This window comes from Lepus europaeus, chromosome 1 (genome assembly GCF_033115175.1).
Source record: "Lepus europaeus isolate LE1 chromosome 1, mLepTim1.pri, whole genome shotgun sequence".
Classification (NCBI taxonomy): domain Eukaryota; kingdom Metazoa; phylum Chordata; class Mammalia; order Lagomorpha; family Leporidae; genus Lepus; species Lepus europaeus.
Window position 1 is genome coordinate 110,213,751 of NC_084827.1, and position 10,217 is coordinate 110,223,967.

The 10,217-nt window shown below is 37.8% G+C and overlaps 1 pseudogene; it reads left to right on the top strand.

The window, feature by feature from the left end:
* Nucleotides 1–6,041: 6,041 nt before the first annotated feature.
* On the top strand, nucleotides 6,042–9,977 carry LOC133763077 (oligosaccharyltransferase complex subunit OSTC-like; annotated as a pseudogene).
* Nucleotides 9,978–10,217: the final 240 nt, after the last annotated feature.

The window sequence follows — 10,217 nt, forward strand, 5'->3', positions numbered from 1 at the left end:
TGAGAGGACAGTGCCAAGGTAACTACTACTGACCTGCTTCCTTAAGGAGAGCCCCGGTTTCAAATGCAGATTATCCCAGAGCAACATTTTGATTTAGAATCTATAGAAAATGCGTGATTTGTTTTATGTGTGATCTTATATCCTGGATATTTGCCTTTCATGCTTCACAGAAGTGAAAGGTAAGACCATTGATCATGTTGATAAATTCAGAGAATGAATTTGATAAAATACAATATCCTTTCATGATAAAAACCTTAGATAATTGGGTATAGAAGGAACATAACTTACACAATCAAGGCAATATATGACAGATCCACAGACAGCATGATTTTGAGTGGGAACAAGCTGGAAGCATTTCCACTAAGATCCAGAATGGAGCAAGGATTTCCCACTCTGACCATTGCCATTCAAATAGTTCTGAAAATTTTAGCTAGAGCCAATAATCAAGAAAAATAAATCCAAGGGACACAAATTGGAAAGGAGTAAGTCAAATTATCCCTATTTGCAGATGACATGATCCTTTATATAGGGAACCAATATTCTCCACTAAGACTATTAGAACTCATAAGAGAGTTCAGCAAATTTGCAGGATATAAAATCAACACACACAAATCACTAGTGTCCTCATATACCAACAGTGTTCTGGCTGAGAAAGAATTTGTAAGATTAGTCACATTTACAATAGCTACAAATTTTTAAATACCTTGGAATAAATTTGACCAAAAATGTGAAAGATGTCTACAATTAAAATTATGAAAGATTTGTTAAAGAAATACATGAAGACACACAAAAAAATGGAAAAAAATATTCCATGGTCTTGGATTGGAAGAATTAATGTCATCAAAATGTCCATACTACCCAAAGCAATTTACAGATTCAGTGTGATCACAATAAATACACCACAGACATTCTTCACATATCTAGAAAAAAAAATTCTAAAATTCATATGGAAACACAAATGCCTTGTTATAGAAAAAGCAATCTTAAACAATTAAAAAAAAAACAGAGACATCACAATGCTGCTTTTCAAGACATACTATGGTTCTGTTGTAATCAAAATAATCTGGTACTATCACAAAAATAAACATGATACAAACTAGTGGAACAGAATAGAAACCCCAGAAATTATTCCACACATCTGCAACTGATGTATCGCTGACAAACAAGTTAAAATCTTTCCCTGGAGAAAAGACAGTCTCGTGAACAAATGGTGTTGTGAAAATTGTATCTCCACATGCAGAAATATGAAACAAGACCCCTACTTTAAAAATCTTACAATAGACCAAGAATCTAAACCTAAGACCTGAAACCATCAATTACTGGAGGAAAACAGGGTTTTTCTGCAAGACACTGGCATAGGCAAAGACTTCTTGGATAAGATCACAGAAGCCCAGGCAAGAAAAACAAAAATGGACATGTGGAATTATATCAAGCTATGAAGTTTTTGCACATCAATGCAAACACTCAACAAAATAAAGAGGCAACCAATAGAATGGGAGAATTTGCAAACTATATGTCTGATAAAGGATTCATATCGAGAATATATAAGGAGCTCAAGAAATTCAGCCACAATAAAACAACCAACCTAGTTAAGAAATGGGCAAAGGATATGAACAGGCATTTTACAAATGATGAAATACAAATGGCCAACCGACACCTGAAAAAATCATCAGGGTCACTAGCCACCCGGGAAATTCAAATACAAATCTCAGTGAGGTTTCACCTCACCCCAGTTAGAATGACTATCATCCAAAAATCAACAATAACGAATGTTGGTGAGGATGTGGAGAAAATGTAGACTAATACACTTTTTGTAGGAATATAAATTGGTACAACCATTATGGAAGACAGCATGCCAATTCCTCAGAAATCTGAAAATAGATCTACCATATGACCCAGCTATCCCCATTCTGGAAATATATCCAAAGAAAATGAAATCATATGGAAGAGTTATCTGTGCACCCATGTTTATAGCAGCTCAATTCACATAGCTAAGATATAAGGACTCAACCTGTGTGTCTATCAACTGAATATTAGAGAAGGAAAATGTGATGTGTATGCACACATACACACACACAGTGGAGTATTAGTCATAAAAAGAATAAAATCCTGACATTGTCAACAAAATGGATGCAACTGGAGATCATTATTCTAAGTGAAATAAGGCTAACCCCAAAAGACAAATAGCACATATTTTCTCTTAGCTCTGATAGTTAATATATGGAGCATAAAAATTATGTGGGTGTCCTGTCACTTGTTATATAGTTATTAATATTGTGTCACTGAATCATGCTGTGTAACAGACAATTCTTCTTTCCCATGTCCAAAAAAATAGGAGGAGGGAATGGTGAGGATTCTTGGGGTACCAGTAATGTTTTGTTATTTGGGTTATTAGTTATGAGTTACTAGTTATTATTTTGTTATTAGTATGAACAGAGGACAAAAGTGCATGCATCTGTACACTTATGTGCATTTCTTGGTATAATTATTTCAATAAAATGTTCAAAAATTTAAAATTAGGAAATGAAGAATAGGGTATCTGACAGCTTGTTTCAGAATTCAGAGTATAGAACTACAAATATTTAAATAACAGTAAGAACAGTTGTTTACCAAGGACTTAGACTAAAAAGTACTTTATGTTAAATTGTGGATTATTTCTCATAACTAAAAGAAGATGTGTAATATATACTACAGGAAATAGACATTCGATAGAATAGTTTTTAATCCAGCATTTAAGATGCTTAATAGCATGATAATTTGAATGTCACTCAGATATTATGCTCCAAACATTCAACATTATGTCATTCTATTTCACATCATAATATTCCATTCATTTTACCTTATTTGTAGCTTTTCTTCTTGGTTTATGTTGTTTGTTAGTTGGAAATGTGCTGTTCCAAAAGGAGTTTACAGTGGCTTACATGCCTGTAGGGAGTAGGAAGCTCAGATTTGCAAACACTGTCACTTTCTGACTCTGAACCCCTGAGGAGCTGGTAGAAAATTCTCCTCAGTCCTTCCTGGAATCTTGCTCATCCCTGGGATAGTTGCTTAGCTCTGATGTCCGTTAAAATGTTGTGGCCATTTTTCTTTAGGTCAACATCTAGATAGCTGGTTACAAGGAAGCTCCACTGTCCCTGGCTCCTTAAAACTATTCAGCTCTTTGTCCCTTCTGTGATAGCCCAAGGTCTCTGGGATTTTCTGTAAGGCTGCCTGCTCAACACTTTGCAGAGCCTTGCCCCTGTCTACTGCCTCCTGTGGTGCTGCCATAGGCAAGGCCCATTTCCTCTGTTCTGAGTCATTCTCTGGTTTCCCTCATTCTACTCTCTCCAGGTTTCTCACAACTTGAGCACAAATACCCTTCCCCCTTCCTTTTCTGCTTCTACAAAGCTTTTCATTCTTTTAAAGGCATAGACATATGAAAAACAAAAGCAAAAAATATCTCTGCTATTTCTCTTCTCTGCCCTAAGTTTTCTCTGAAGCCCTGAAGTACAAAGTCTGCTTCCTGCTAAAATGGCTGACAGGAAAAGGAAAAACATTGGGAGATGAAAGCAAGTGAGTTTTTGCTGCTAAATGTTATCCAGCCATGCATAAATACAAGTAATACTATGGGATAAAAAAATTCAGAAATTATCAAAATCATGGGAAAATAAAGATAAGTAAATCATATGAAGCTAGAAATAAAGATAGCTCTTCTGATAAGAATGTACGTAACTATTAGAGGTGGAAAAATTGGCTTTGAGTAAAAGCAAAGCATACATTTGTTGAGTGCTCTAAGGAGGAAAGTGTATCACTTACTTGGGAGGCTTTGCAGCTTGTGAGAAATTTATTCTGTCATTCTTTATTAACTGAATCCTGGTAGTGACTGGACAATATCCAAGACAACATTATTTGTGTATATTGAATGTATACACAGCTGTGGTTTACTTGTGTATTTTTGTTATTATTGCTGGTGCTGTAGTTGTAGGATTACTTTTGTTTCCTGGCTGCTCCTTGAAGTCTCACCCTCAAATATAAGTTGAGAACATAACACTGAAGAACAATTGAGTAACAGGCAATTTTGTCGGAGGTCAAAGCAATTTGGTGCAAGAGCACAACTCTTTGTATTTAATTAATCAATATATTTATCTGTATGTCATCTCATTCCAAAGGAGATTTAAAGAGTGACACAAATACTACAATTAAGTAAAAATAGGAAATTGAAGTATATATGGGGGCAGAAGCTTTTAAAACCTGTAATAAAGTTCAGGGTTAAGATTATCACTCAGTATTGCAGCTAAAACTTGCTTGAAAATTTCTCTTGAGTATCTTAGTGAAGAACCTAGGTGGAAACTCAAACATTTATATACTTGACAGTGTCCAAAATGTAAAAATGAACCAAGTATCTATAGAAATGAAGATTGAGACTTGAGAATGATTTCTTTCATTGGTCTAAATAAGTGGGAAATTACATCAAATAATGGAATATGTCCTTTAAGAAAAACATATCAAGTGCCGCATGAGTTTCTGATGAAAGCAAGTCAATGCTGTGATTAAGAAATCATAGATATTGCGGATGTGGAGCCAAGGTTTGGATTTTAGCTCTGTTGTTTCCACATTGTGGCCTAGGATAAATTCCCCGTATGAAGGGCCTTAGTTTCTTTCAGTGGAACATAAAAGCAAGAAGTCCATGGTGTGAGTCATAAGTAACTCCTGCAAAGAATTGTGCCTGGCCAATAACTCGTGGCAAATGTATGTCAGCCTTTAACGTTGTCATTATTCTTCCTGGTATTCACTGAATGCTTACTGTGTGCAAGATACCTTTCTAGACAGTGGGCTGCAACAATGAACAAAGCAGATCAAAATTCCTGCCAGCAGAGAGCTTGGATTAAAGTAAGGAGAGGCACATTCATGAGAAAATAACCCACAAAAATCATAATCATGGGCAGTATTTTAAGAGTAGTGAGGAACCATAGGGTGTCAGAGCAAGGAGCCCACATCTCAGTAGGTCTTGAGAATGTCACCAAGCGGTTGTTGGGACTTGTCATCAGGACTCTAGATTATCATGGAAAATGTTAAATATATTCTATTATCTATTTGGTAACGGTAGTTCAATGTGTAGCACGTTTTGGAAATATTTTTAACATGCTTAAATCTATTAAAATTGGTTAAATGTACACAATTTGATGATTTTGTTTTGTAGGCATAACAGAAAGATTGGAAAACTATATGCTGAAATCTAAATGGTTGATATTGTTGGATTCGGGGTTATAGGTGATTTTTATCTTCTTTTATGTGACAATTTCCAAGTTTTCTGAAAAGAGTTATATTATTTTATAATCCATAAAAACTAATTGTTTTCTAAAAAATTGTAATTACAAGGAGCAGCTTCACTACTTAAGAAACTGACAAAAAATAACATCTGTGTCCATGAAAAATATAATTGAATTGAGACAGATAACACGCAAAATATAGGAGTAGAATACACAGTATCACCTTAAATTCTGTATGTGTTTTGGGGGAGGGGGGTCAGGAATGCAGAAGAATGGTGTTGAGGGTGAATGGACTTGATTTGAAGTAAGATAGGAAGGGGAGTGCTCTCCCCAAGGGACCAGAGGGCAGGCATGAGGAGGTCAGGAGAAAAGCATCCTGATAGCAGAGCAGAATGCACTGTTCATGAGTGTTTGAGAGATGGCAGAGGCATGAGTTTGGTTGAGGCAAGGGAGTTTGGAGAGTCAGGGAGCTAATTAGGCACCAGAACCAGTAGGATGTTGTCAACCCATGCCGCCTTCTGAACGTCATGGAGAATTTGAGCAGAGGACTGATGGGATCTGATTTGTAGTTTAACGTATTCATCTGATTTCTCTGTTAAGAACTGACTCTGTATGGGGTAGCAGGAAGGGGTAAAAAGGAATCAGGAAGCTTTTGGATTTATCCAGGTGAGTTGTAAGACTAGCTTGTGTTGTGGCAGTAGCAGTGGAGATGGCCTGTTTTTTTAAGTTAGAAAAAATAAGCCGTGATGAAAGATTGATTCCATGTGGGATGTCAGAAAAGAAGAAGTAGTAATGGCCCAAAAGCTTCTAGCTCGAGAAAATGGAAGAATGGATAAGGTGAACTGGATGAAATTAGAGAAGTACCACAGGAGGAGTGTGCGGAGTGTCAGGTTCGGGGGAAATAGTGTCAGCATCAACATTATCACTGTTATTTTGAATTCTATTTTTCTCAGAGCAAAGTGATGGTGTGCCCCTAAAACATAATTCAGAGAAAACAGCTCAATGAGGATATGAGGGATATGGTTTTAGTGTGTAGCTTATTGATGGTTTAACAAAAGCAAGGATACAATTTAGGATCTTAGGAGGAATACATTTACTGCCTGTTCCTCAGGCAACTCCACATTCTCACAACCGCAATTTTGATGATGTTTGCAAAACAGAATTCTTAGGCATGAAACTGTAGTGTCCTGTATGCTACTGCCTAGGGAAAATCCATGTGCTTTCATAGTCAATTGAGTGGATAGTGCAAAATTAATTCTCTGCAATGAAAATGAGAAAAAGAGTCTCAACTGAATAGATAATCATCCCACCTTCATATGGAGGAAGGTAAGGGAGTAAGTGGTCGGGAGTAAATACTTTCCTCAGAAAACAACACTGGCACAAATGGGAAAATAAAGACACTGAAATGCTTTCCCATGGAGTATTACTCTAATAACTCTAGCCTGGCAAAATTTCAAAGCAGTATTACCAGTGACCCACCACTGAAAAATCTCAATAATGGACCTATGAGAGTTTTAATTTTAGAGTAATATAACTTCTTGATGAATTCTTCAAGACTAATTAAATTGCAAAGGTGCATCTCTGAATAGCTAAGTGGGTTCACCTTCTCTAAGATGTTACAATTACATGAAAATTTAGTGTTAGGGGATATCTCCCCCAAGGAGAGATTTTTTTGCTTTTAGAATTAGTCCTTAAGTCAGTTTTCTTGACAGTGATTAAACATTACCTGCAGTTGTCCATTGAGGTGTCCCTGGCTTTGGACTAATAAAAACATATCGTTGGCAGCATTGCATTTACTGTTCTAGATGTGCATGCATGTTAATTGGCCCAAAGCAATTTCAAGTCATTAGGATATACTAAGAAAGTTTGTGCCAACCATGTTTCTCTTTCAGATCACTTAATATTATTATCTGGAATTCAGACAGTTTTCCTAGAAAATAATATAATTGGAGAATTTGAGGGGAAGAATCATCCCCTTCACCATTCTAACAAAAATATAAGCGAAAATCTACAGCATAACGTTGAGATGTAGGGAATAGAGCCATTAGAACTGCCACTAACTTAAAATGCTTTCTATTAAAATTGGTGTAGAGGCTGGCACCGCGGCTCAATAGGCTAATCCTCCGCCTTATGGCGCCAGCACACAGGGTTCTAGTCCCGGTAGGGGTGCTGGACTCTGTCCCGCTTGCTCCTCTTCCAGTCCAGCTCTCTGCTGTGGCCAGGGAGTGCAGTGGAGGATGGCCCAAGTGCTTGGGCCCTGCACCCACATGGGAGACCAGGAGAGGCGCTTGGCTCCATTGTGGGGTGAACCAACAGTGGAGGAAGACCTTTCTCTCTGTCTCTCTCTCTCTCACTGTCCACTCTGCCTGTCAAAAATTTTAAAAAAAATCGGTGTATATGGGGCATGAGTAAAGAAGAACGTACTCAAATCATTGGCCTAGAGGAGAAGAATTGCATCATAGGAAGTATACAGTAAATATCCAGCATGGAAGAGTGAATTGTGAGACTGGCAAGGCAAACCATCGTGATGGAGGGCCCTATTGAGTCACATGGATCAGCAGATCCTACACACTGTGGAGGCACTGGAGCTAGGATCTCTGAAAATTAGAAGGAACAGAAAACCTGTAGTAAGGACACAGCGTTGAGTTGTCACAACACTCCATCCAGTAATTTCCAAGATGAAATTGAATCAGGGCACAAGTAGCTACTGGTCTGGAATAATAGTATTCTGATATTGAATGGGAAGTTTTGTTGACTGGAAAATTAGTAAAAAAGAAATAAAACTGCACCTGGAAGGAGTCAGTAATCTCAACAAGTCCAGTCACTGTTTCTGCAAACACAGGAAAATGGATGCCTAGAGAAAGTCGGCCTGCTGGGATCATTCATTGCCCTAGTTCAACCATTCCATTTATACGCTATGTCAACACATTAGCAGGAAGCCCTCTGGATTGGGCTTTAAAGAAATTTCTTAAACAGCATGCAAGTAGAAATGATAATTCCTAAAAAGAAGTCCTTGATTTGTGTTGTGGGAAAACCAGACATAGTCTTGACACTTAAAAAAAAAATAAAATAAAATAAAGAAATACACACAGGGCCCTATGAAAATAGTTTACAATAAATAGGATATATAAAGTAGTCAAGAAACATAGGAAAACATTTTTTTTGACAGATAGAGTTAGACAGAGAGAAAGAGAGAGAGACAGAGAGAAAGGTCCTCCTTCTGTTGGTTCACCCCCCAAATGGCCTCTATGGCTGGTGCTGTGCCAATCCGAAGCCAGGAGCCAGGAGCTTTCTCCTGGTCTCCCATGCGGGTGCAGGGGCCCAAGCACTTAGGCCATCCTCCACTGCCTTCCCGGGCCACATCAGAGAGCTGCACTGGAAGAGGAGCAACCGGGACTAGAACCTGGCGCCCATATGGGATGCTGACGCCACAGGCGGAGGATTAAACAAGTGAGCCACGGCGCTGGCCCTGGGAAAACATTTCTAAAATAGACTTTATTTCTTAGAGCATTTGTAAGCACACACACACAAAATTGAGCAGAAAATACAGATTTCCTATATACCCTTACCCCTACACATGCACAGTCACCCCCATTATCAACATCCTGTGATATAGTGGTACATTTGTTACAACTGATGAACCAACATTGTATACTATCATCACTCAAAGTGTTTTAGGGTTCACTTTTGGTGTTGTACATTCTATAGGTATGGACACATGTATAATAAAATGTGTTCAGCATTATAGTAGCATGTAGAGCAGTTTCATTGCTGAAAACAAATCCTCTGTCCACCTCTTCTGCACCCTCCACCCCAGCCTCTGGACATTACTGATGATTTTACTGCATTCATAGAATTGCCTTTTGCAGAATGTCATAAAGTTGAAGCTGTTTAGTAAGCAGCTTATTCAGAATGCTTTCTTTCACTTAGTGAGATGCATTTAAGTCTCTTACATGTATTTTCATAACATTATAGCAGATATACACAGTTTACTTATCCATTTACCTGGTGAAAAATATCTTGGATATTTCCAATTTTTTTTTAAAGCTATTATAGGGATAAAACAACTATATGTTGAAAATTATATTTTATATATGGCAATAAATTTCTAGTTCTGTTTACATTTTTTCCTTCTGACAGAGAAAGAAAACATAGACTACTTACACAAAGAAATGAAAGACAGAAGAGAGATTATTAAAATGGAGCTCCCTTGAGAGGCCAAGCAAGACTTAAAGAGAGATCAGTGATATGAGCACGTAGAGGGCTTCGGGCCAGTTCTGTCCCTTCTGCTGCTAACAGGACACCTTGTACTGAGTCCCATTCTTAACACCCAGGTGCCCCAGCCTGAAGCTGAAGAGGCTTCCCTGGGTGTGCATGCCGTTGGTCATGACAATGTACACACTGGTGGTGGTGACTTACTTCCTCATCAACAGAAGAATAATTTATGGTTCTTGTTGAAACTCCCTGACTGATGAACAAGGGCCCCAGAGGCCTGTGGCTTTCTCAGCCCACAGAGTAGATGGACAATATATTATTGAAGGACTTGCATCCAGCTTCCCACATACAATAGGAGGTTTAGGTTTCATAATCCTAGACCCATCCAATGCACCAAATATTCAAAACCTCAATAGGTTTCTTCTATTCACTGGATTCATTTGTGTCTTATTGAGTTTTTTCATGGTTACAGTATTCATGAGAATGAAGCTGCCAGGCTATCTGATGGGTTAGAGTGCCTTTTGAGAAGAAATCAATGGTTACTGGATTTCCTCCTATTAATGAAGTTTTAAAGGCTGTGACAATCCTCTGTATGACATGAGGAAAGAATGAAGAACAGCAGTAAAAGAAGTATCAACTAAGCATAGGAAGCATATTAAAGCTTGAACTAGAATTTCCTCTTAGTATCAGGGAGACATTTATCACAGTATTTTTTCCTGCTGACCTCTACTCACATACCAATGTTGATAAGTG